Source organism: Muscardinus avellanarius, assembly GCF_963383645.1.
Source record: "Muscardinus avellanarius genome assembly, chromosome: X".
Taxonomy (NCBI): Eukaryota; Metazoa; Chordata; class Mammalia; order Rodentia; family Gliridae; genus Muscardinus; species Muscardinus avellanarius.
In genome coordinates this window covers 103634475-103661812 of record NC_137792.1, presented here as the reverse complement: position 1 = coordinate 103661812, position 27338 = coordinate 103634475, and the positions used below count along the sequence as shown (strand labels likewise).

The 27338-nt window shown below is 39.6% G+C and overlaps 1 pseudogene across 1 annotated transcript in view; it reads right to left on the bottom strand.

Annotated features, from left to right (window-relative positions):
* The window catches only part of LOC308279008 (eukaryotic translation initiation factor 3 subunit J-like), a 60651-nt pseudogene that overhangs the window by 14877 nt on the left and 18436 nt on the right, over nt 1–27338 (bottom strand). The window contains exon 2 of the transcript in view: nt 15196–15281. The product of the transcript in view is annotated as a eukaryotic translation initiation factor 3 subunit J-like (transcript). The remainder of the gene's footprint in view (nt 1–15195; nt 15282–27338) is intronic.

The following is a 27338-nucleotide window of genomic DNA, read 5'->3' as shown; positions in this document are numbered from 1 at the left end:
ACACATTTAGTTCATAAATCTATGAAAGACATTCTCCAGTTGGAATAGACTGGAAAGCAAGGGGAGGAGGACACTTAGGAGGCAGAAATTGCAAGTACAAAGAATCCAGAGCAGGAGTCAGAGGCAACATGAGCTTCAAAATGCCTCCAGTACTGCTAGGATTTGAGAAATAGAGAAGAGGAGAGAATTGGGATTTCAGTTACTCTAAGTCACACCATCTTGTACCCCATTAACTTATATGACTACAATACACCAATAAAAATTTTTAAAAAGTTGTTTATCATAAAAACAACTTTAGGGGACCACATTCAGTTCAAGTTGAAGGGACAAGACACTGTAAGGGGGAGAAAATGGATGAACAATATTTTTAAATATCAGAAGTTAAGACAATAAAAGGTTTATAGATACTCCTTTTTATAGTCTCACATCATAATGTAGATCATGTTGACAACAACATACATTCACACAGTACTTGGTGCCCCGTATCCCCATTTCCCTTCCTCCCAATACCAAGTGTCCTGGTTAACAATATTATATTCACATGTATACACATAGTCAAAGGTAGCATTTTCATTAATGAACTTCAACCTTTTTCTTCCCCTATCCTTCCTCCCTGGCTCACTGAGAATCCCCTGCATTATCTGGAGTCCTTATGATATCCCAAATACTTCCTATCTCAAGCATATTAGGGAAAATAAATGTCCCTTCTCTTTCTGTGCTTGGCTAATCTCACCATGTTTTCTAGGTCTTTCCATCTTCTTACAAATGACAATTGTTCAACAGATACATTAAAAATGCTCAACATCATTAGCAATCAGGGGGATGAAAATGAAAACTACATTGTAATTCTATCTAACCCCAATAAGAATGGCAAGCATAAATCAGTCAAATAGATATTCCAAAATAAATAGTGACAGTTTGTGGAAGGCCCAAGTGACACAGGAAGAGAAAATTTCTCTATTTTGTTAAAAGACTGAACTGTCTCAGATACCATTTCTCAAGAGATGAGGAAATATCTATGAATGGAAGGTCTCCAACCCTCAAGGGCATGGACATATTAGTACCACAATTAACCTTTTTCGGAGAATTCTTCCAAGTTTGAAAACCTAAGGGGAAATTTCTGGATAATGCCTTTGGACCTAAGGGGGAATTTCTGGATAATGCCTTTGGTTGGCCTGATACTTAGAAAATCAGAAACCATGAAGCTGTAGTTATGTTCTTTTTCTTTTTTTCATTTTCTTTCTGTTTACCTCCTTCCCCATTTGTCATGGTCCACAGTTGATAGTACAATTGTAGTCTTAGGGGGTAAGATGAAATTGTAAATAGCAATAGTAGGCAACTTTTGGTTCTGGGAGTGTGGTTCTGTTTTGATATATCTATTTGCTCTGATAGCTTCCTGAGTACTTGAATATTGGACATATTGAAACTTCACTTTGGCTTACTCAGGGAATTTTCTGTCAGTTAAGATACCAGATCTGCTGTTGTATAAAAAAAGGAAAAATGATAGTGGTTTAAGGAATAAGGCTTATATTTCCAATATTAACGAGAAAATGCAATCCAGGGCTAACATGATGGTCTTCATGGTGTTGAGGCCACACTGCTGTATCATCCTTGGTATGCTTTTCCGTGTCATTGTGTAAGATGGATGCCTCAAAGCATTCTACCTTGGAGCTACACCTCTAGCCCTATATTTTGTTCTTTGTTTTGAAACAGAGTCTCACTGAGTTACAAATGGCTTCCCTAGGTAGCCGAGGTTGTCTTCGAACAGTGATACTTCTATCTCAGCCTCCCAATGCTGGGATTACAAGCATGCACCACCACACCTGGATCAGGTTCTGCTTACACATTTTTGTTTAGCCATCAGGAAGAGAGAAAGTGTAACAGGTTGGCATACACCTTCCTTTTGAGGATGAATTGTAAATATAGAATTACATCCCATTGGGTAGAATTAATTTAGGTGGGTAGCCTCTTTTAGTTAAAGGTAGCCTAGGTCAACTATGTGATAACCAAAACTAAGGTATCCTACTAATAAGTGGAAAATTAGATAATAAAATAGGAGGACATACAGACATCTATTTGATAGTTTGCAAACTCAAATGGCCACAGTGACCAGGCATGTAATGTAAATGAGTGAAATAGGTCCAGTCTAAAAACAGAAGGAGTAGTAAAGACTGGAAAAGTAGAAAGCACATGTTCTATATGAAGGGAGCAGCCTATATTATTATTTCAATTTTTTCAAATATTTAAAAATGTAAAAAACTCATTCTCAGCTTGAAGACCATACACAGAGAACTGGACAGATTTGAACCCTGAAATATAGTTTTTCAACCTCAGGAAAATATATGCCTTGTATTTTATGGTTCTAGAAAGCTATCAGAGCAGCTAGCATGTCAAGATGTAACAAAATACATGCTCAGAGAAAAAGGAAAATATTGAATGCTAAAATGTTTTGTCTCTGTTTCTTTGTACAAATGGACCACTCCCACAGTAATTTTGCTTTCTCCCCTGTTTAATTCTTGCAGCATATAATACCACCCTAAATCTAGAAAACAGTCAAAGTTTAGAGGTGCTTTAGGCCAAGTGGAGGACAGGCAGGATGAATATACTTGCCAAGACTTGGCTCGTCTTGGCAACAGCATGCAACTCAGGGAGCCATCCAAGTGAGAAACCTGCTGTTACTCTGCTAGCACCAGAACCATACCACCTGATCCTGTGGAAAACGTGATTACCTCTTCCCAGAATAGGCCTTAGAAATATGAATCTTAGAAATCATAAACAAGATTGCCTTCAGAGGAAGAATGAAATATTTGGCTGGGAATCCAAATCTTTGAAACTGGCCCTAGGTTCCTGCATGTCCTTCAGGGCCAATTTCAGAGGGTCACTCCAGGTTCCAGTATGTCCCTAAGGGCTATATGGAAAGGGTCACCCCAGGCAAATGTGTTTTATTGCTAACTAGGGACCTTGGATCCAAACACCTGTATTATTTCCTACCATGATAAATAGAACTGGACCAAGTATAGGCTCAGGGACCTCATTTCACCCCCTTAGTCAATGGTTTAGTAAAACAAGAGTTTTCAACATTGACTGTATATTGGAATTTATTTATTGGGGGAATTTTAAAATGCCAATGATCACCCCCAGAGATGTTTTTGTAGTTGCTCTAGGATACAATCTGGGAAATGGGAACTTTAATAGTTTCTCAGGTTTATCCTCATGAGCATTCAGAGTCGAGAAATAATGATTCTTAATTCCTATGGTGCATAATAAACCCCTAGAAATTGTGTTAAATCAAAGTTTCTGATTCTGTATATATATGGCAAAGCCTCAAAGTCTGCATTTCTAACAAGTTCCTGAGTAATGTCAATGTAGCTATTTTGCAGACCACTGGAATTAAGCACAAGAAAAGCACATGAGAAGAAAGTAGGGAAGAAAGTTATTGCTGTACATCTAAGGACTCAGCATTTTTTCTGGTAACAAAGAAATAATGTAGTAATGGAAGTTATTTATAGAGCTAAATTTTAAAAATGGAGGTGAAAAATAGTTTTTTATATTGTTAGAGTTGAATTCCTTGGGCTCTACTGCTGATATTATCTGGTGTAATATATTTGAGCACAGTTTCAGATGGGAAATATAATAGGGATGAATTCTTGGCATTAGTTGTCGTGTAGCTTTGGAATTAGCTTAGTTGAAGTATTATCCTGATGCATTTAAGTGTTTTCTAAGCCCAATACATTTATTAAAGGTCTTGAGAGATCAATCTAACCAGCTGTTTCATTGATCAGAGGCAGAGCGCCAACACCTGGAGAGGCAGCTTTAATGGTGGAACAAACAGAAATTTTCTAGTGCTCTGTGGATTACTTCCCACAAAGTGGCCAGAAACAAATCTGGTTGATCACAGATCATTCTGTTGAACCCATTTGTTTAAATGGAAGAATAATAAAATATAGAGAAATGTCTGTAACACATGCTAACATGCAGGAAGTGGGCAAGATTATCACCATCACTTCCACCAGTATGGATAACTTGTTAGTAATTATTGGTGAGAGTAGAAATGATGTTCAGTTTGTATCATTTGGAGAGATCAATAGATCTTTACTCATGATGTGCTTCTTCATGCTTTGTTCTTGTTTAGACCTCTATCTTTTCACTGCTATATAATTAATGTGGTGGGCTCATTGAGAGGAATATTTTGTCACATGTGGGCAACCAGAAGTTTTGACAGAATAGAGCACTGTCTTGCTTCTGTTTGCCTAGTCCCTAGGAGCTCTGAAACTCCCTTATAATAGAAGCCTAGGAAGTGCTGCATCTGGCACTGACTGAATTTGTAGATGCTCCAGGCTTTGGTAATCAGATTGTATGCTTATTCCAGAATTGATTCATATGGGCTGACTTCAGTAATTTACAGTCTATTTCATTTCTCCATTGCCTAACCAGATGATTCATCCGATTTAAGCCCTCTCTAATGTCAGGTGCTTTGAAAAAAGTAAGAGAGAGAAGAGGCCCATTTACTAAGTATGTGGAGAAATGGAAAAAAAACTATAGAAATGGTGTGAATTGTCCAAGGACCTGATAATTCTTCAACTCAGGATAAATGGCCTGTGGCCAACTCAGCGTTAATGGCTTCAATGCTCAGCTTGAGGTCCTCACATTTCCTATCTTAGCAAAGCCAAATAAGTGATGGTAAGTCTCAAGGCAGCCCTACAATCTTTCACCAGTACTTGAGCCTTTAAAAATGACTTACTTTGACCCTAGATCTTATTTATCATGAAAAAGATACCCTGTTTTCTCCCCTACAAAGTGAACATATCAGAGATATTTTCAGTTTCTGATCGATTTTCACAAAGATCACCTTATTAAGACACAAGAAAATAAGAGGACCTAATTACTTACAGTGGACTCAATGCTTGTTTATCTACTTTTTCTAATACAGGGAGACAAGTTTGATAAATGAGAATACCCATCTTACTGCTCAATACAAAGCTAACATATTAGTCTAATTCTTTTTTAAGCAAAAATTTCTTTCTTAATATTTGTAGAAACTTTGGTCTCTATTTTTCAGAAGTAGAAAAACATCTTAAAGGGAATATTATTCATTGTGATTTTTAATCCAAAGAGCAAAAGTTCAATAATCACAAGCTGACCTTTAAAAAAAAAACGTTGACAATAATCATAAGAGGTGGTCCTTCAATAGATGGTGGCTCAAAACCTTTATGATAAATAGTCCTTGCTCCTAAATGAGTTGATTTTGTTTCATGAGAGCTTGTACAAGAAGATTATGAATGATATTATTCACTCGCCTCAGGGGTTTGCAGGTAATAGGCTCAGCTTCCATTTCTTTTTATTATGAAGGAGCAAGCCAGGTCAGGCTAGGCTCTGATGTAGGTGTGAGGACAGTCAAAACATGGCATTAGTTAGGCTTCCTTACCTCCTCAGGCAAAGGCCATGGTTATATAAAATTAGTAAGCATACCCTTGAAGAAGCCACATTGCCATATTTAACTCTGTACCTCGGCTACCTGCCACTTTTGTTCTGATTTGATATATAAACTGGACTGAAACTGTCCAGTGCATGAATGACTTATGTGGACAGAGCTTGCACGTACCCAGTCAGTTGCCATGGGGTGTAGAGGCAGAAGCTTTTCGTGTTCAACTTGTAGCTGGAATAAAGTCATAGTTCACTGCCCCTTCCCAGAAGCCTCACTTTTTTGCCTAGATGAACCAGATCAAACCTTCAACTTCCCATCCTTGGCCAGTTGCATAACTATATGTACAGATGAAGATAATTTTAATTCTCATAATAGTCTTCATTATTTTATCAGTTAATTTTGGCTGCAAGCAAAAGAAAACCAAACTATACCAAGCTAATTTAATCAAATAAGGAAAATAATTGGTTCACATCATGAAGTTCACAAGTAGAGTGAGCTTTGAGGGTTGATCAAGGGGCTCTAGCTTCAGTTCTCTGCAATTTTGTCAGTTTTGTCTTCCCCCATGATTTTTTCTTTATCTCTAGGTAAAATTACTGTAGCAGTTCTGGGTCTTGTATCTATATGCCATTGTATTTAGAGGAAAAAGAGAGAAAATTGGTTCAATTTTTTTTATTCTAGGAGAGTGAATAAAAACTTTCCTTAGAAGCCAACCGAAGCCCTCCTTTTGAATCTCATTTGCCCACATTTTCAATCTTGAAGTGAATACTGTCAGGGAGAATGAGATTGGGCCACTATGATAGATGGAGTTGGGGTCAGCTTCATGAAAGATACATGAGCTACATGGGGGAAGGAGTGAGTAATGAATAAATTAAGTATTTTGTTAAAGATAAAGAAGTGAACTGATGCTAGAAAGGCATCTATAATCTTCCCAAAGTGAATTGCCTTCAATGAAATAGTCACTCCTTTCATAAAGGTAATTTTTTAAAACATCAAAAAACTATTTTTAATCTAAAAATAGAACTAGTGTTTTTGATAAGCTGAATAATATCCACTATTTGAAATATTTTTCTTAGGGGTGCATTTTAGTCCCACATCATAATGCAGTTCATAATGATAATGACATACATGCACACAACACTTAGTGAGCTTTTCCCCACTCCCTTCACCAACCTGTACACTATATTGAGAGATTGGCAGTAGTTGTGTGTGTGTGTGTGTGTGTGTACATTATCATATATGTGCTTAATGTCAATGAAAGTGCTTCCTTCATTAATTCTCCCCCCACCTTCCCTTAGACTGCCACTCTCACTCCACTGGGGTTTCTCCTCCATTATCTAAAGTTCCTCTTGTATACCAATTACTCCCTAGCTTCCACATATGAGAGAAAACGTATGACCCTTCACTCTCTGTGACTGGCTAATCTCACTTAACATAATGTTATCAAGGTCCACCCATTTTCCTGCAGATGTAATAATTTTGTTCTTCTTTATTGCTGAGTAAACTTCCATTGTGTATATATTTTATAATTTATAATCCATTAATCTGGCAATGGACATCTGGGTTGGTTCCATAATGTGGCTGTTATGAATTGTGCTGCTACAAACATGGGTATGCATATATTACTGTAGTTCTCTGATTTCAGGCACTTTGGAAAGATACCCAGGAGTGGTATGCTATAGCTGGGTCATATGATGGATCCATTTTCAATTTTCTGAGGAATCTCCACACTGATTCCAATAGTAGCTGCATTAATTTGCAATCCCATCAACAGTGTAGAAGAGTTCCCATTTCCCCAGTTCCTAACCAACATTTATTGTTGTTTGACTTCTTTACAATTGCCATTCTGATTGGGATTAGATGGAATCTCAGTGTAGTTTTAATTTGCATCTCCATGATTGATAATGATGTTGAATTTTTTAAAATATATTTTTAGACGGTTTTCCAATATGGCGACAGAGAGACGCAGCATCCCTCACTAGCTGAAGCAAACTAATTTCAACTACTGAGACAGAAGTATCTTAATAAAGAAAAAATTAAATATACAATTCAAAACAGACTTGGGGAGTACGGCAGAAAAAAATCCAGCAACTGAACTGCAAGATTCACCACAACACACAAAGAAAGCAGATAGTGAGCTGAAGACTCAGCGGCCGGCGGAGTGCAGGCACAGGCGCAGTGGCCTCAGGGCCGCTGGCCCAAATGGGACTTTTGGGTCTTTAACATTCCCAGAGAAGCTCTAAAGTCTGAAAGTGACCAGAGAGTTCCAATACCTGAAGTTGCTAGCTAAATGGAGCTCCTGAGCGGCACTCAACAAAGGCAGCCCTGCACACATGCCCGGAGATCGGCAGGGACCGGGAAGTAGACCTGCTCACTGCGGGAGTGAAAAGTCAGCAGGATACGGGAGAGCTGCCAGAGCTTCAAAGCCATAGATTGGACTGCCAGCATGAATTCAGAGGAGCCACGGACCCGGCGAGCACACAGTGAGTATGATATATGTGAGTGCCAGTGTGCGCAAAGTGGGCCGATTCAACTCCGGGACCAAAGAAGAGCGCTTAAGGCACGATACCTGCATGGGGCCACAAGGGGAAACTCCAAGCAAATACAAGATTCACCATATATCAACAACATGGTAGGACTGTTATCTCTTTTATTATTTTTTTCTTTACTAATTTTCTATCTTTTTATATTTTATTTTTTACTATTGTGGTTTGGTATTGTTTGTTTTACTTTTTGGGTCTTTGGGTTTGTTTTGGTTTTTGGTTTTCTGGGGGGATAAGTTTTTTTTTTTTCCTTGGGGGATAAGTCTTTTCTAAAGTCCTAATACAAAGACTGGGCTAAAAATAACACCCACTAACAATGGGAAGACAGCAGAAAACCAGACCTGGAATCTCTAAAAATATGAGATCTAGGAATAATGGAGAAATGACAGAAATCACGAATACTGACCTACAAGAAATGCTGGAAGGGGAGTTCCAAATCTTGATCTACAATATGATGAAAGGATTTAAAACAAGCTTAGAGGAGATGAAAGATGAGTTAGAAACACTAAAAAAGAATCAGAAAGAGGTTTGGAAAGAAATGAGTCAATAAATTAAATGAAGTCAGCAATAGAAAGAAATTCTGGAAGATTAGAGGAAATGGAAAGTAGAATATCACTGTTAGAAGACAGTTCATCCAACACCGAAAACACAGTCAATAGTATGCAGAAGTCATTACAGCAACAAAACCTAAACATACAGCAAATATGGGACAACATGAAATGCCCTAACTTACAGATAAAAGGCATTGAAGAAGGGACAGATGTACAGACCAGGGGCATCCGTAATCTCTTCACAGAAATAATTTCGGAGAACTTCCCTAACATGGAACAAGAGATAGATCTTCATGTTCAAGAGACATACAGAACACCATTAGGACAAGATCAAAAAAGAACCTCCCCACGCAACATAATAGTCAAAATGACTAACATAGAGGCCAAGGAAAAGATCTTAAAACCAGTGAGAACAAAAGGTCGGGTGACATACAGAGGCAAAATAATAAGAATCACCCCAGACTATACAACCCAGGTCATGAATGCCAGGAGAGACCGTTATGACGTGATCCAGACCTTGGAAGAAAATAACTTCCACCCGAAGCTGCTTTATCCAGCAAAACTACTATTCAAAGTCAACGGTGAAATAAAAGTATTTCAGGATAAACAAAATCTCAAAAAATTTATGAATTCAAAGCCAACACTAGAGAAAATACTTAAAGAAATAAACCATAAAGAAGAAAAAAGAAGCAGACTTTAGAACCAGAGAAGAGAGGAAAGTGATCAGAGGGGCTTCTAAGTAAGAAAGAAAGAAAAAGCTACCAAACAGATAACAGAACACAAAATGACAGAAAAAAAATCATATTTAAATAATAACTCTTAACGTCAGAGGACTTAACTCACCAATCAAAAGACATAGATTGGCAATGTGAATAAAAAATCATAACCCAAATATATGCTGTTTGGAAGAAATTCACCTAATAGCCAAAGACACTCACAGACCGAAAGTGAAAGGATGGAAAAAGATATACCACGCTACTGGAGAACAAAAAAGGGCAGGGGTAGCAATCCTGATATCCAACAAAACAGACTTTAAACTAAGACACATCAGAAGAGACAAATCAGGGCACTTCCTTTTATTAAAAGGAACAATACACCAAGATGATAGAATGATAGTAAACGTTTATGCTCCAAATGTGAATGTAACCACGTTTGTAAAACAAACCCTTCAGGACATCAGATCTCAAATAGACCCAAATACAATAATTCTGGGAGACTTCAATATGCCTCTCACACCACTGGATCGCTCTTCAAGGCAAAAGTTGACTAAAGACTCTTTAGAACTAAAGAAATCTATAATCCAAATGGACCTAATAGACATATACAGAACATTTCATCCAGAAACTACAGAATACACATTATTCTCATCAGCCCATGGAACCTTCTCCAAAATAGATCACATCCTGGTACACAAAGAAAGCACCAGCAAATTCAAAAGGTGTAATATAATTCCTTGCATCGTTTCAGACCATAATGGAATTAAAATAGAAATCAACAACAGGAAACTCAAAAGAAATTATGCAAATACGTGGAGACTGAATGATACACTATTGAATGATAAATGGGTAAGAGCAGAAATTAGAGAAGAAGTAAAAAAAATGGAAATAAATTAAAACAGAGACACAACTTACCAAAATCTCTGGGACACTATGAAGGCAGCATTAAGAGGAAAGTTTATTGCATTGAGTGCTCACATAAGAAGGACTCAGAACCATCAGGTTCAGACCCTATTGGCACAACTCAAGGATCTAGAAAGACTGCAACAGTCCAACCCCAAAGCCAGCAGAAGACAGGAAATTATTAAAATCCGAGCAGAAATAAATGAAATAGAGAACAAAAAAACATTTCAAAGAATCAACAAAACAAAAAGCTGGTTCTTTGAAAAGGTTAATAGAATTGATAAACCCCTGGCCAACCTAACCAAAAGAAAAAGAGAATCAATGCAAATTACTAAAATCAGAAATGAAAAAGGAGACATCACCACAGATAGTGAAGAAATTCAAAGGATTATCATAAACTACTTTAAAAATTTATACTCCAATAGACAAGAAAACATGGAAGAAATCGATAGATTCCTAAACACAGTTAACCTACCTAAACTGAACCAAGAGGACATAGCAAGCCTAAACCAACCAATATCAAACAATGAAATAGAAATGGCAATAAAAATTCTTCCATCAAAGAAAAGCCCAAGCCCAGATGGGTTTCCAGCTGAATTCTACAAAGCCTTCAGTAAAGAACTAACACCAATACTTCATAACTTATTCCAGGAAATTGAAAGAGATGGAACCCTCCCAAATTCCTTCTATGAGACCAGTATCACATTAATCCCCAAACCAAATAAAGATACCTCAAGAAAGGAAAACTACAGACCAATATCTTTAATGAACATAGATGCAAAAATTATAAACAAAATACTAGCCATACGCATTCAAAACCATATCAAGAGAATAATACACCATGATCAAGTTGGTTTCATCCTGGAAAAACAAGGTTGGTTCAACATACGCAAATCAATACATGTCATCCACCACATAAATAGAATCAAGAATAAAAACCACATCATCATAGCAATAGATGCTGAAAAAGCCTTCGACAAAATCCAACACCCATTCATGTTAAAAACACTACAGAAAATTGGAACAAAAGGAACATACCTCAACATCATTAAGGCAATATACAACAAACCCAAAGCCAACATTATACTGAATGGGGAAAAACTGCAAGAATTCCCACTAAAATCGGGAACAAGACAAGGATGTCCATTATCACCACTCCTCTTCAATATAGTCCTTGAGACTCTTGCCACAGCAATAAGACAAGAGAAGGAAATAAAAGGAATTCACATAGGAAGAGAGGAATTAAAATTATCCTTATTTGCAGATGATATGATCTTTACCTAGAAGACCCTAAGAACTCAACCAAAAGACTTCTGGAGGTAATTAATAAATTCAGCAAAGTTGCAGGATACAAAATCAACCTAAAGAAATCAGAGGCTTCTTTTATACCAACAATGAATCCACAATGAAAGAAATAAAACAATCAATTCCATTCACTATAACCTCAAAACCAATAAAATACCTAGGAATAAACCTAACTAAAGATGTAAAAGACCTCTACAACAAAAACTATAAAACATTAAAGAAAGAAATTGAAGACGACCTTGGAAGATGGAAAGACCTCCCGTGCTCGTGGATAGGCAGAATAAATATCATCAAAATGGCCATTCTGCCAAAATGATTTATAGATTCAATGCAATTCCCATCAAAATACCAACTACATTCTTCACAGACCTAGAAAAAGCAACCATGAACTTTATATGGAGAAAGAAAAGACCCAAAATAGTCAAAGCAATTCTCAGCAACAAGAATCACGCAGGAGGCATCGCAATCCCAGACTTCAAACTATACTATAGATCAATAGTAGTAAAAACAGCATGGTACTGGCACAATAACAGGTACACTGACCAGTGGAACAGAATAGAAGATACAGAAACAAATCCACACACCTACAGTCAATTAATCTTTGACAAAGGGGCCAAACTCATACGCTGGAGAAAAGACAGCCTTTTCAACAAATGGTGCTGGGAGAACTGGCTATCTATTTGTAGAAAGATGGAACTAAACCCCTATATCTCACCATGCACAGGAATCAACTCGAGATGGATCAAAGACTTAGAAATCAGACCAGAGACTGTGAAATTATCAGAGGAGAACATAGGCTCATCACTACAACATATAGGCACAGACAGTGACTTTCTCAACAAAACCTCCAAAGCTCAGGAAATTAAAGCAAGAATCAACAAGTGGGATAGCATCAAACTAAAAAGTTTCTTCTCATCAAAGGAAACCATCAAGAACCTAAAGAGGAAGCCTACAGAATGGGAGAAGATCTTTACCAGTCACCACACTGATAGGGGGCTAATATCCAGAATATACAAAGAGCTCTAAAGACTCTGCACTAGCAAAACAAACAACCCAATCAAGAAATGGGCAACTGAAATGAATAGACACTTTACAAAAGAGGAGATACAAATGGCCAATAGATTCATGAAAAGATGTTCTTCATCATTAACCATCAGGGAGATGCAAATCAAAACTACACTGAGATTCCATATAACCCCAGTCAGATTGACAAGCATAAAGAAATCAAACAATAATAAATGCTGGCGAGGATGTGGGGAAAGAGGGACTCTTTTACATTGTTGGTGGGAGTGCAAACTAGTTCAGCCACTATGGAGATCTGTGTGGAGATTCCTTAGAAAACTGGGAATAGATCCACCATACGATCCAGCTTTACCACTCCTGGATGTTTTTCCAAAGGGGTTGAAAACAGAGAACTACAGCAACATATGCATACCTATGTTCATAGCAGCACAATTTGTAATAGCCAAAATTTGGAAACAACGTAGGCCCCCATCAACAAATGAATGGTTTGCAAAGTTATGGGAAATACACACAATGGAATTCTATTCAGCTATAAAGAAGAACAAAATCACATCATTTGTAAGATGGAAAGGGCTGGAAAGCATTATTTAAGTGAGATCAGCCAAACACAGAAAGAGAAGGGACATATATTTCCTCTAATATGCCCAAACGAGTGGGCATTGGGGATACCAGAGGGACTCCAGATAATGGAAGGGAAATCTCAGGAAAGTTTGAATGGAAAACTAAAAGAGGAAGGAAGCTGAACTTGATTGATGAGCGGCTATTTCCAAATGGTCCTGGGTTTCACCCCCAGTACTGAAAAAAAGGACCACATGGATAAATGACTTATATAAAGCCAAATCCGAGGTACTAATCACAATGTTTTCAAAAGAGACAATAACCCTCCATGCAATTTAATGGAACATGCAATTTAGGGCGCTGGAACCCTAAAGTCACATTGAATGATACAAATGAAGGCTTTCCCCAATATTTTAATTGGTGGAGTCTGGTTTGAAATGCTTTCTTTCAGTGTTTTTTCTCTCATATGTAACCCCTGTATGATTCTGAGGTTTAATTTTCTCCATGCCAGTATAGCAGGTATGATGTTGGGAACAATTATGCGCCATCACTAAACTTAGGCTTCACTTTGCCTACCATTGTCCAAGTTCCTCAATCTCTCTTTGATAACTGATGCTGGATTGCTAGCAAGGAATATGGAAGGTCACGTGAGCTCTGAATACAGATTCTTGACAATGTATTTCCAAAGGTTTTGAGACTGATTCAGGAAGAGTATATACACATTTCTCCAGAATTTAGGATATAGTTAGGAAGTTAGTGGCCCACTATTATTACCTGACACTTCTTCTAAGAAGACACCTTGGCAGATCAATAGCTGGCCTGGCACTCTAGGTACCAATAAGCTTCCTCTGTTTCTCATTGTAAGTACTAGCAGGCAAAGGCCACAATGAAGAACATGAGCTGGGTGCTTCAACTTACAATAGATCTATAATTTAAAAAGATAAAGGATTTGCAGCACAGGAAAAATGAGTAATGGGACTGCACAATCCATATGGTTTTCTGCCTTGACCTCTGAGGGTAAGGCCTTATGGATATTGATGGGTCCTCCCAGCTGTGAACACATATTGACAGCATTAACCCAGACCATGCTGAGGGTGTAGCATGTTGGGAGGCATAGTTTGGAATAAGACATCCTGTGTTTAAATACTGGTTTTTGTCCACATGACTTTGGGCCTCAATTTCCTCAATCGTGAAAAGAAGATAACAGAGGTAAATTTTTAGCTGTATCAGGCAGGCTGTTGCCATAGCAACAAAAATAAGATAAATGGAGACACTGTGACATAAAGGGTTACAGACAGTGGAGCTTATAGGAAGGATGAGAAACGCCATGTATTCCCTCATCCAGTTGCTGTCTAAAACATAACCTGTTGTGATAGTGGCTAGCTCTAGCTGCTGGCTCTCAAGAGATAAGAAATAAGACTTAGATATAAACCCCAAAGATCCAGGGGGCAGCAGTATCTCATTTTGAGTATTCCATCACCTTAGTGTGGTGCCTTCTCTTTTACTTTTCCAATAAATCTCTTAGCTTTGCAACTGATGTTTCTGGCTTCTTATTTCTATATGTTGTATAAAAAAGACCCATGGTAAACACCAAACTATAACATCTGTAGTAGCAATAGTAGTAGTAGTAATAGAAGCAAAAGTAATAGTAATAACAGTAGCAATAGTAATAGCTAGGCTTATTTATACAAAACCCAGGTGAAAATATTTTTGATGCCTTGGAGTACACCATTACCTGGATCTCCTTGGATGTGCCTTCTTATATATAGTCTTTTAGGTAGTTAGAGTACCCAGGGATAGAACAAGGGAAAGGGAGGGGAAATTGTTAGCCAGGCCACTTCTATTCCTAGTGGCCTCAGGCTTTGTGCCTCAATAAGTGAATATTATGCCTCGACAAGTGAATAAAACATAATAATGCCTGTTGGCATGAGCTATGACATGGTAAGGGGCATGTTCCTCCTATACATATGGTCTCATCCTAAATCTTGTGGTGTGGGTCTCTTTTGGGCCATTGCATACTAGGCAGTAGGCATATTTAGGAAGCCAGCTGGCTGACTAGCCACATAATAGTCACTAGTTTAGCCAGATAGCTGCCAACTTCAGCAGTTGGGCGGATTCATTGAGCACAGGGTTGGCAAGCCAGCCTGCCTGGAATTATGTGCAACACACGGTACCTTTCGAGGACAGGGCTAAGCTTAGCAGTCAGAACTCTGTCATCTGTTGACTGACTTTCCTTCTCCTCTTTGGGGAAAGGTAAAATCTAAAACCACATGAGTGTAAAACCCACAAAGACTCTTCCCCACAAAAGCCCATCAAAGGAATATTTTCTCTCTCTCTCTCTCTCTCTCTCTCTCTCTCTCTCTCTCTCTCTCTCTCTCTCCCTCCCTCCCTCCCTCCCTCCCTCCCTCTCTCTCTCTCTCTCTCTCTCTCTTTCTCTCTCTCTCTCTCTCTCCAGTACTGGGAATGGAACCCAGGAGCATTCTACCTCCAAGATACACTGCCAGCACTATTTTTTTTTATTCTTTAATTTGGAACAGGCTCTCACTGAGTTTCAAAGAGCCTCACAAAGTAGCTGTGGCTGTCCGCGAACCGCGATCCTCCTGTCTCAGCCTCCCAATGCTGGGATTACAAGTGTGCACCACCACGTCCAGCTGGAGATTGTCTCTTTACACTCAAGATTAGTAAACTCTCTGCCTCCTCCATGAGCCAGGAAATAAATCTATCCGTTCCATTTCACCTATAAAACACAAAGCCCAAGTGTCCAAGAAGTTTCTGATTTGTATGAGAAAGCCAGAAAACTCTGTTGTTTAGAAAGAAAAAAAAGCACTCCCACAAAAACCTTAACTGCAGGCACACCTGCAGAGCCAGTGCTCTTAGTTGTGTGTGCAGACCTAATGAGACCAGAAACTCTCCCTTGACCTCTGATAGCTTGTTTGTTAAGCCTGGCCTAGCAAATTCCAGTGGACTCTTAGAGATTCCAGAAGGAGTATCTTCAACACTTGACGACCAGGACTCGGGTGACACCATTACAGCTATACACAAAGGGGCACTATTAGGTTAGAAGCAGGTGTACCAAAGATGGCCTAAGGCAGGATAGAGAATTAGAATGCTTTTCAAGAGGAGCCAAGGCTACAACCAGGACAAAGCTGCCAAGTGTCAAGTCTGAAGGGTGAGGCATGTTCTAAAATAGGAGAATGAGTAACAGCTGTTAGTAGCCAGACTGGCCAGGGCAAACTAAAATCAGGTCAGAGTTAATGAAAAGACCTGGAGGAAAATGCTCAAATCCTAAGAAAAGACATCTCTAGATATTGGATTTCCAGTGGTTTTTATTTTCTCTCCTCTGTATTATCTGATTTTTTTCTAATGCACATGTATTTTGTGTGATAAAATAACATTAATAAAAACGATGATTTCATAAGAAATAGAGGTGTGACACCAACAATATTAGCAAACACTTATATGCCTCATACTGTATGCAAGGTATATTCAAACTGCTTTTCAGAATTAATTCATTTAATGTTCTCATCAACTTGATGAGACAGCTATAATAATATTATCCCTGATTTACAGATGATGAAATAAAAAGATTAAATAACTTGAGCAGAGCATACTGCTAGCAAATTAGAAATGGCTTGAATCCAGGAAATCTTACTCTGGAGTTTATATTTTAATCACTAAACAAATTTCTATGAAAGTTGGCCAACTAATCATGCATGTTTCTTTTCCCTCTTTAGACTCCTTAAAATGATAATAAAGAAATAAGAAAAGTATAAACCAGTAATATAAAAGAGACTGATTAGGTGGTTTTTTAGTGCATAATCCATAAATTTCTGGAAGCTGAAAAGCAGCTCGGTTACATTGTTATGCAGGGCATAAGGAAGCTGCATCTTAAAATATATAGAAAGAGAGAGCTGAGATGGAATCAGCATGTCTTGATTCAAACAAACAAAATGAATACAAGAGATTATTGGGATTTAAACAAAAAAACAACAGAGAGGTACATGCTGGGGTAAAGAATTGGAAGCTGGTACATACGCAGTTGATGGGCAAATGTCTAAGCATTAGACATTGATATTCAGTACTTGTACTAAAGGAAATTGGAAATACTCAAAGAAAAGATTGTCCTAACATTTAAGACATTCCTGGCACCTTGCCTGTGACGGGCCCCGCCCATCAGCCAGTAAGTCCGAGAGCTAAGATGGCGCTGAGCGGAAATCTTCCCCAGAGCACTTAGGTGGTAAACAGCTTTCAGGAAGTGACGACAAGAGCATGAGATACACGGGAACACCGCATGCCATAGGGCAACAGCCAATGGACTGGCTGTTGCCATGAGTTGTGCACGTGAACAGTCTGCTGATTGGCTGTTGGGCTCTATATAAGGGGAAGATTTCTGGGGGGAAGAGAGAGAGAAGAGAAGATTTACGGGAAGAAGATTTGCGGGAACTGTACAAGAACCTGGGGTAATAAAACTGCTTGAGGAAGATCGTGTAAGAGTCGTCACTGCGCGCGACAAGTGGTTGGCCCGTACGGGGACCTTCGCTTTGATCAGAACCTCGGCAGTCCAGGGCAGCCGGCTGGTAAGTACTCCTTGACTCCGAAAAGGGAGGAGGAGGCTCCGTTTACGGAGGGTTATTTTCCCCGATCAAAGGGGGCTCCATTAAGGAGGATATTTAGTAAATAAGGCTCGCGGATAAGCGAGGCTCGCGGAAAAGCGAGGAACAGCGCTGTATTTTCCCCGATCAAAGGGGGCTCCATTAAGGAGGATATTTTTTAGTGTAAGTAAGTTAGAGAATCGGGCTGGTCCTGATTCGACAAGATGGGAAATAGTCCATCTCACCCATTGCATAAAGCATTGAAAGCTTTGTTGAAAAGTAGAGGCCTAAAGCTTAGGGACAAGACAATACAAGATTTTCTCGAACAAATAGATAGGGTAGCGCCATGGTTTACAGTATCAGGGAATCTTTCTTTAGCAAGCTGGGATAAATTGGGAAGAGACGTAGAACGCGCCGAAGAACAAGGTATTGTCACAGGAGGGACTCGGCCGCTTTGTCGGCTGATTCGTGCCTGTTTGGAAGAAAGGCGCTTTAGAAGATTTGTGCAGGAGGGCCAGGCAGCTTTAGACGGTGTAAAAGAGGAACGTTCAACTTCCTCTAAAGTGGCCAGTGAGGAGGATTCAGAGTCAGAGGGGGAGGATGAATCTGAGGAGGAATTAGAGGCCATTTGTAAACAAGTGAAAGCTTTTGAACTGATTAAAGAGGAAATTTCGCCTCCTCCGTATAACCCTTCTGCGCCCAGAGCAGGAGAAGGTGTCTCTTTTAGTAGTCAGATGTGGAGAGATGCGGGAATTTTTTTAGCAAATCAAGCTTTCCCAGTTTTCCAGCTGCAGGAGGGGGGAAATCGTTATCATGAGCCTTTGGACTTTAAAATAGTTAAGCATCTCGCAGAGTCAGTTCGCACATATGGGTCGTCAGCTGCTTTCACTATAGCAATAATAGAGAGTTTACATCGCTATGCCATGACCCCAGGAGACTGGCAAAATTTGGTTAGGGCCACCTTAAATCCTGGCCAATATTTGGATTGGAAAGCTTATTATATAGAATATGCCACTGAACAAGCTGCACGTAATCGAGCAGCAGGAAATTCAGCCTGGGATATAGACATGCTGATGGGCCAAGGACGATTTGCTAATCAACAGCTTGGGTATCCACAACAGGTGTATGAACAAATCAACAGACTCGCTACCCAGGCCTGGAAGGCCCTCCCTAACAAAGGAGAGGTATCTGGTAACCTTACAAAGATTACTCAAGGATTGACTGAACCCTTTTCAGACTTCGTTGCCCGTCTAGTAGAGGCTGCGGGAAGAATTTTTGGGGATTCTGACGCGGCCATGCCGCTCATTAAACAATTGGTCTATGAGCAATGCACTAAAGAATGCAGACAGGCCATCACTCCTTACAAACATAAAGGCCTAGAGGTGTGGATGAAGGTGTGCAGGGAACTCGGAGGACCCTTAACCAATTCAGGACTTGCTGCAGCCATTATACAGGCCTCCGGACAACAAAGTAAGAATAGTACCAAAAATGGCAATTGTTTTTCCTGTGGAGCGACAGGACACTTAAAACGAGATTGTCCTAAGTGTAGGGCGTCCCAATCTTATCCTTCTCCTCCTGAGTATTGTCGTCGATGTAGAAAAGGAAGGCATCCTACTTTTGAGTGCTGTTCGGTTAAAGATATCGATGGCAACCCCTTGCCCTATACTGGAAAGCAATCATCAAATACTCAGACAAAAAACGGGAGGGCGGGCCCTCGTTCCCAGGGCCCACAAAAATATGGGAACCCTCAGGTGTATGGGGCCATGGAGACACAGCCACCTCAGTGGCCCAATTTACAGCCTCCGGAACAGTCCGGCGAGCCACTCCAGGTTCGGCAGGATTGGACCTCTGTGCCACCTCCAGGCTGGTATTAACGCCACAAATGGGGGTTCAAATTATTGAAACAGATTTTCAAGGTCCTCTGCCACCTAATTCTGTTGGCTTACTTTTTGGAAGGTCTTCCTCTACCATGAAAGGACTTGTAGTCCATCCGGGGGTTATAGATGAGGATTATACCGGTATTATCAAAGTGATGGTTTCAGCGCCCCGGGGTATCGTTGCCATTTCCCCTGGGGATAGAGTGGCACAGTTACTTTTGCTTCCCAGTCTACATGGTATGTTTCCTTCAGCAGAGGGACGACGCGGTATTGGTGGGTTCGGTTCTTCAGGAAATGAGTTAATATCTCTTGCCTTTGATATGGGAACTCGTCCCTTGATAACCTTGGACGTGGAAGGCAAGCAAATCCTAGGACTTTTAGATACTGGGGCAGATAAAAGTGTCATCGCCTGTAAAGATTGGTCATCTTCATGGCCCACTCAAAAGGCTACCGGAGAACTTAGAGGTTTGGGTTATGCTAAAACCCCTGACCTCAGTGCTAGGGCTTTACATTGGAAAGATCAGGAGGGACATAAGGGGCAGTTTGAACCCTATGTGCTGGAGCTGCCAGTTTCCCTCTGGGGAAGAGATTTATTAGTGGACATGGGATATTCCTTACAAAATACATCTTATTTCCCCCAAGCCCATAATATTCTCCTTCGCCAGGGCTACCACCCTTCCTACGGGCTGGGAAAACACCTCCAGGGACGTAAAAGCCCAATTCCTACTAAAGAAAAGAGTGGTCGCGAGGAACTGGGTTTTGTGCAGTAGCCACTGAGGAGGCAATTCCCATTACCTGGAAGACGGGAGATCCAGTATGGGTTCCTCAGTGGCCTCTCTCCCGTGAAAAGCTTGAAGTAACAAGGAAATTAGTACAAGAGCAATTACAGTTAGGCCATATCCGGCCATCCACCTCTCCTTGGAATACCCCGATTTTTGTGATAAAGAAAAAATCTGGAAAATGGAGGTTATTACACGACCTCCGAGCCATAAATAGCCAAATGCAGATTATGGGGCCAGTCCAACGAGGGCTTCCACTCCTCTCTGCTATTCCGAAGGAGTGGCCACTTATCAGCATAGATATAAAAGATTGTTTTTTCTCCATCCCTTTAAATCCTGCGGATACTCCTCGTTTTGCTTTTACTGTTCCCTCTATTAATCAAGAGGAAATTGACAGTAGATATGAATGGGTGGTCCTCCCACAAGGAATGGCCAATAGCCCTACCCTCTGTCAATTATATGTAAATAGTGCTCTTGAGCCCGTAAAAACCAAATTTCCAGAAATTCGGTGTATTCATTACATGGATGACATTTTGTTAACCACAAAAAATCCCTCCATACTTGAGGAGGCTTATTGTCACCTTGTAAAGATTTTGGAAACTCATCAATTATTCATCGCCTCAGAAAAGGTACAAAGAGGAGAAAATATACACTTTCTTGGCAACATTGTTCTCCCCCATGCAGTCCTGCCTCAAAAATTAATCATCCGCACTGATCAATTAAAAACCCTCAATGATTTCCAAAAACTGTTGGGAGACATTAATTGGGTTCGACCCTTTTTACAAATTCCTAACCATGCCTTGAAACCTTTATATAATCTGCTCGTAGGCAATCCTCAATTAGATTCTCCTCGCGTCCTTACCGATGAGGCCCGCCATGCGTTACAATTAGTAGAACAAGCACTTACGAAAGCGTCTCTCCGTCGAGTGACCCCTGGACAGCCATTATGGGCTTGTATCCTGGCCACTGAAAAACAGCCTACTAGTGTTCTTTGGCAACAAGGACCCCTTCTTTGGATTCACCCCAAAGTCTCCCCTCAAAAGGTAGTTGAATATTATCCCACCAGTGTAGCAAGCCTTGCCCTTAAAGCCATTCAGCAGTGCATCCAACACTTTGGCAGAACGCCCGATAAGCTGGTGGTACCGTACACTGCTCTGCAAGTACAAACGCTGGTAGCCACTATTGATGATTGGGCTATACTTATGTGCTCTTTCAGTGGTGAAATAGACAATCATCTTCCCAAAGATCCATTGTTACCTTTTGTTCTGGAACATCCTCTCATTTTCCCATTGGTCACTAAAAACAAACCTGTAGCTAATGCAATTAACATTTTTACTGATGGATCCAAAACTGGTGTGGGGGCCTACCTAATAGAGGGAAGCGATCCTGTTATCATCCAATATTCACATACCTCTCCACAACTGGTTGAATTAAATATTGTTTTAGAAATTTTTAAGAGAGTTTCTTCTCCTTTCAATTTATTATCAGATTCACAATATGTGGTTAATCTGGTTAGATCGCTTGAATGCGCGGGTCAACTCTCTTTACATACTCCTATTCATTCTATGGCTAGCCAAATCCAGATTTATATACATTTAAGAAAGACACCATTCTTTATCCAGCACGTTAGGGCACATACTGGATTACCTGGCCCTATTACATATGGAAATGATCTAGTAGATAAACTCACCAAGATACATATGATTTTTTCTCTTACTCAAATGCAACAGGCACAGGCATTTCACCGTCAATATCATGTAAATTCTAAAACATTACAACAGCGATTTAAAATCCCTCGACATCAGGCTCGGGAAATTGTAAAAACCTGTAATGCCTGTGCCCCTTTTTTACACCCCCCACATGTGGGCATTTGCCCACGAGGCTTGCTCCCTCTACATCTCTGGCAAATGGATGTAACTCACATATCTGAATTTGGAAAATTGAAATATATCCATGTTTCCATAGATACTGTCTCTGGAATTATTCATGCATCTGCTCATGCCGGGGAAAAGGCACATGACGTCGTCAATCATTGCCTTGAGGCCTGGGCAGCATGGAATATGCCTAAAGAAATAAAAACTGATAATGGCCCGGCTTATACTTCCCAAAAATTCACATCTTTTTGTTCACAGATGGGAATAACTCTAAAGCATGGCCTTCCGTACAACCCTCAGGGACAGGGTATTGTGGAACGCGCCCATCGTACTCTTAAAGAATGCTTGATAAAACAAAAAGAGGGAATTGGAACCAATATGAAACCGAAGCAGCGCCTATCCTTAGCCCTTTTTACTTTGAATTTTTTGCAATTAGATGTCAATGGCAAGACTGCTGCCGATCGTCATTTTGCCCCCTCGGGTACGAGCCAGGGTTTCGTGCGTTGGAAGGATGCCCTCACAGGGCAATGGAGGGGACCTGACCCAGTGCTCACATGGGCCAGAGGCTCTGTTTGTGTGTTTCCACAGAACGGCGCCGATCCTGTCTGGGTTCCAGAGCGGCTGACTCGTCTGGTGAAACAAAAGGATGATGAGCCATCGACTGATTCTTTTGGGGACCATGATACTGTGGAATTCCAAGGATAGGAAGTGATCCACAATGGGGGCTTTTGACTGCTTTTTCTTTTCTATTGCCTTTGAGTCATTCTGCTCAAGTTCTTCCCCGCTTAATCCTTTTACCTTTTTCCCCTAAAATTGGCACAGGAGCAAATTCTACTTTTGCAGGTTATAATTTTACTTATTAGAGCCTGACCATGGCCTTTCATTCTAACCTATTTGATCTGTGGCTTCTTTGTGGGATAAATGGCAGTTGCACGGATTTAGCTCCCCTTGTCATGATTAATGATAATGCGTTTATTGCCGCTAATCTTTCTTGCGAGCTTTCTGCATATCCTACAGATAACCGGTCATCGAAATTTGACAATTTGACAAGACGGTTGCGGTTGGAGATCATCAAAACCAATACTACTCAAGTTGACCCGGTGATGGCCCGCACCTTGATGTCCTGGATCCAACAAGCAGCTCGTCATTTAAAAGAGTGGGCTGGACTGGGTGCTCTTGGTCTTTGTCTGGTCTTACTGTGTATCTTATGTCTCTACTGTCTTAGAAAACTAATCCGTCAGCGCGCTACAGATCAAGTGCTCATAGCTCAGGCATTTGCAGCCATGGAGTTGGGACAATCCCCTCAAATATGGCTTGCGGCGATGGGAAAGTCTTAATGACAGGATGCCAGCTAGGACTGCACTCGGGACCCCGGGAGGGTGCATCCCGAGGAGGGCATGCTCAACTGCATACGGGTTGCCACTGATTCTTGTCCCGTCCCTGGCAAAAGGTGGTGGGCCTAGAAGCCCCTTCCAAACATACAGGGGTTGAGTCCTCTGTCCTCTCCTGTCTGAAAAAACAAAAAAGGGGGAACTGTGACGGGCCCCGCCCATCAGCCAGTAAGTCCGAGAGCTAAGATGGCGCTGAGCGGAAATCTTCCCCAGAGCACTTAGGTGGTAAACAGCTTTCAGGAAGTGACGACAAGAGCATGAGATACACGGGAACACCGCATGCCATAGGGCAACAGCCAATGGACTGGCTGTTGCCATGAGTTGTGCACGTGAACAGTCTGCTGATTGGCTGTTGGGCTCTATATAAGGGGAAGATTTCTGGGGGGAAGAGAGAGAGAAGAGAAGATTTACGGGAAGAAGATTTGCGGGAACTGTACAAGAACCTGGGGTAATAAAACTGCTTGAGGAAGATCGTGTAAGAGTCGTCACTGCGCGCGACACTTGCCCAAAGCCACCACCCCCAATTAAACCCATTTCCAGACTATCTTTGTTAACGTAGAAATCCCAGTCACATTTATGATGTCTCATAATGTATATATATAATCATCAATAAATAAAAAAAACCTTAATTGCTAGAATAAATAATTTTAAGATAAGGATTAGAAGACAAGGTAGAAAAAATTAAAAATGTAAACATTTCCATTGATGTTATGTACATTAGTGAGAATACACGCACACAACACTTGATGAGCATTCAATCCCCAGCACTCTCCCCACTCCTCCTACCCCATACATAATAATGAGATTGATGTTGATGTTCACATATAGGTAACTAATGTCAATAGAAGTGTCTCCATTGTTTCTCTCTTCCCCCCTCCAATCTCTCCTAGATCACCAGTCTTGTTCTACTCAGATTTCTCCTCCATTATCTGAGGTCACTCTTGCATTCCGATTACTCCCTAGCTTCCACATATGAGGAAGAACATATGACCCTTCTCTCTGTGACTGGCTAATCTCACTTTACATAATGTTCTCCAGGTTCATTTATTTTCCTGTAAATGACATAATTTTATTCTTCTTTATTGCTGAGTAGAATCTCATTGTGTATATATCCCATAATATGTAATTCATTCATCTGTTGGTGGACACCTAGGTTGGTTCCATAAGTTGACTATTGTGAATTGTGCTGCTATAAACATGGATATGAATTATTATTATAATATTCTAATTTCAGTTCTTTTGGAAAGATACCCAAGAATGGTATAGGCAGATCATAAGGTAGATCCATTTTCAATTTTCTGAGGAATCTTCACACTGATCCTCATAGCAGCTTCACTAATTTTCAATCCCACCAACAGTGTAGAAGAGTGCCCACATTATCACCAGCATTTATTGTTGTTTGAATGCTTTACTATTGCCATTTACTATTGCTAAATGAAATTTCAATGTAGTTTTGACTTGCATCTCCCAGGTTCTAAAGATATTGAACATTTTTTCATATATTTATTGACCATTACTATTTCTTCTTTTGTGAAGTGTCTGGTTCAATTGCCCATTTCTTGACTGGGTTTTTTAGTGATGAGTCTTCTAAGTAATTTGTATATTCTAGATAATAGTCCTCTATCAGAGGAACATCTGCCAAAGATCCCACTCTATAGGCTCTCTCTTTAGGTTGTTAATGATTTCCTTTGCTGAACAGAAACTTTTTAATTTAATGTCAGCCCATTTATTAATTTTTGCATTAATTTCCTGTGCTTTGGAATTTTTACTGAGGAAGTTTCTACCTGTACCTGTATGTTGGAGTGTTGGACGTATGCCCTCCTCTAATAACTTCAAAGTCTCTGGCTTAATTTCCAGGTCTTTGATTCATCTTGAATTAACTCTTGTGTAGTATGGGAGGTAGGGATTAAATTTTATTTTTCTGCAAATGAATAACCAGTTTTCACAACACCTTTTGTTGAAAAGGCTGTCTTGACATAGATATTCAAAAAATTTACCACTAACATACCCATTATTAAGAAGTTACTTGAAGATTATAAAAGAAAAAGGGAAACAAGGAATACAGAAAGAATAGCTTCAACCTAAAGAAACAGTGAAGGCAAACCCCAGTAATTGTGCAACAAGTTTAAAGGTAGCCAGTCAAAATTGGATCAAGAACATGGAGTACCCCAGTAGGGAGAACTGAAGAAAAAATAGGACTTAATATGAAATTGGACTGGAAAAGTGACTGGAAAACTCCAGGCTGTGATTAAAACTAATGGAGCAAAAAAAGAAAATCAATTAAAAATGCCAGGAAAATAAAAGATACACAGAAAAGAAAATATAATAAAAGGAAATGTAATTATTGGCTTCACAGTGAAAATTAGAGTTGTCAAAACAAGGCAAATACTGTTTATTGATGTTCAGCCTTTAGAACCACCCTCAAAGCAAGCAGACTAAACTATAGTTGAAAAGAAAATGTGATTGTCATCATCCTTGACAGAGAAAAAGTTAAAGTACAGATGCAGACAGTGAGAGCTAGCAGGAGGAAAGAGGACCAAAGGGAAGGAGTGTGAATACTAAGATACTAATATCTTCATCCTCCAAATTAGTAAGTCAAAAGATATCATTTATTGTGGGTAAAACAAGAAACAGAGGTGCTAAAATACTAATTAATGATATCAAGAGTATAAGCTAGAGTAGCCTAAAGTAATGTGACAAATACAAGGATGATGTGGCAAGAGGTGGATTCTAAAAGCTGAAACTATGATAGATAGGAAAGAATATATCATAATTTAAAGGAACAAATCAATAAATAGCTACAGAAATAATTGTGGAAGACGGATTATTACTCAAATGTTTAAAGACTAAGTAGATAATATAAATGAGTGAAATGTTAAGGAGTGTGACAAATTAAATGGCTTGTCTTACCAAAAGAGGGCAGTCACTATTCTATTGCATTCCATATTTATGCGTTGATAGAGAATCTACTACAGATTTTCACAGGACTGTTAAAAAACTGGATTTTTAAGCCAGGTGTAGTGGCACACACACGTGTAATCCCAGCATTCAGGAGGCTGAGATCAGTGGATCTCAGTTCGTGGTCAGCCTCAGCTACTTGGCGAGGCCCTTTGCAACTTAGTGAGACCCTGTTTCAAAAAAAAAAACTGAAAAATAGAGCTAGGGGGTGTAGCTCAGAGGTATAATGCCCTTGGGTTCCATCTAGAAAACAACTGGATTTTTATATGAAATTATTCAACTGTTAGGTATTTTAAATTGATTCTGAGGATTTTAAAATAGTTCATGGTCACAATAAAACAGGTCAGAAGGAAGTTAGCATTTAACTTTTTTTTTCAAAATAGTTTTGTAGGTTATTTTACATATCTGCAAACTGTTGGCTTAAAAAGAAAAATAAGCTGTCTTCCTCTAGTGAAGTATATTTATTGTGAAGGTGAATAGTATGAATAGGTAAGTTAAAATCAACTAGTGTCTATGGAAGTTCACCATAATTTTGGTGCTTATGTCATTTATCCAATTCATAAACAGAACTGACATATTTTCTTATTTTTCCTTTTTATTTTTATTTTCTATTATTTTATTTTATTTTATTTTTTATATTGGTGCATTGTAATCAAACATCACATTGGAATAAAAGACTTGAGAGGATATACAAACACATATCATCCAATTAGCCCTCATCCAATTCCTTCCCCCTCCCTCGACCCCATGCTTGATTGGTGATTATCTTTGATACATTTGTTTACGTACCTCATGAATTTTAAAGAGGTTCCATCCTCCCCCATCCCACACCCTCTGATTGGTCAC